Raw genomic sequence first — 1,299 nt, 5'->3', positions numbered from 1 at the left:
ATAACTATTTAACATTGTAAGAGTGTTGATTTTAAATGCCAAAAATAACTTTAATGAAAAATTCTAATCTTTTTTCTATGAGCTTAAAGAAAAAGTCGCCTAAAAATGTTTGACATTCGGACACATTCAATTCAATTCAATTAAGCAGATCGAGCATTTATTTGTACAAAAGATAATGAATTAAAAATAATTACTAAAGTTTAGGGTTATTCAATGGTTATATTTTTCTGTATGCAACATAATTATTTATTCTACTTGATCAGTTTCATGACTTTCATTCTGAAATTGTTCTATATTATAGACTCTACTCTTTATAGGGTATTTTCTACAAATTAATTGCCTTACGGTTCTCACATTCACACACTTACACAGATAGGCATTTTGCTGCTCGTCTTGGCATGGCAGAAATTTCACTTCTTTAGAAATTCCTCAGCTCAACGAGCGCCTCAGGCTTCTCTTTCACACTTTTTCTCACTGTCGTCGTCGTTGTCGGCAGTTGCTGCTTTTGTTTATTACGCATGACACGCTGGCAACCGCCCGGCCGCCCACCCATCATAAATGCCATCACATGGTTTTAATTAAATGTCAAATAGCTAAAAAAGCGGCACAAAATTGTGTTTTTTATAACACACACAACAAGCGAAACATCATCAGGTGATGGTGTTTGCTATTTTTACTATTGTCATTTCATGCAGGGCATTTAAATACTTTCTCTTTTTGTTCCAGAAGGTAATTTTATGTTCTATTGAATGTCATAAACCAAAACCAAAACAAACGAAGCGACAAGTTCGTTGCCTAAGTCTTTTGTTTATTTTTGTGTTGTGGTTTTTATGAGTGTGTGAATTAAACGTGGGCATCTCATTAAGTGCAAGCGAACCACTTTCGTTCGATGGATTCATCAATCAATTGCCAACACAGTTAATGCAAATTGAATGCTGTTTTCATAAACAACATCCAAATGCATGCGAAATGTCATTAATTTTAGCTAGCCGACCGCCAAAACAACAAGCAGAAAGAGACTGAGCAAGACTAAGAGATAGAGAAAAATAAAATAAACTGTTTGCCAATCAAGTCGAACATTTGTCTCATCGCTTAAACATTTCAATTTCACTCTGCAGAGTTTCTTTTTATTTATGGCTACTAAATTACGTATCCGTACTACATACTGTATAGTGCAGTCTAGCGACTTTGATTAATGATCTTCGACTAGTTGGTGTGCTAGTCATACATATATGTATATATGTTGCTAGCAACATGTTGCCAGCCACACACTAATCAGGTTAATTGGCTTTCAATTTC

Source organism: Drosophila willistoni, chromosome 3R, assembly GCF_018902025.1.
Source record: "Drosophila willistoni isolate 14030-0811.24 chromosome 3R, UCI_dwil_1.1, whole genome shotgun sequence".
NCBI classification, from domain to species: domain Eukaryota; kingdom Metazoa; phylum Arthropoda; class Insecta; order Diptera; family Drosophilidae; genus Drosophila; species Drosophila willistoni.
This window is presented reverse-complemented; position numbering follows the sequence as displayed.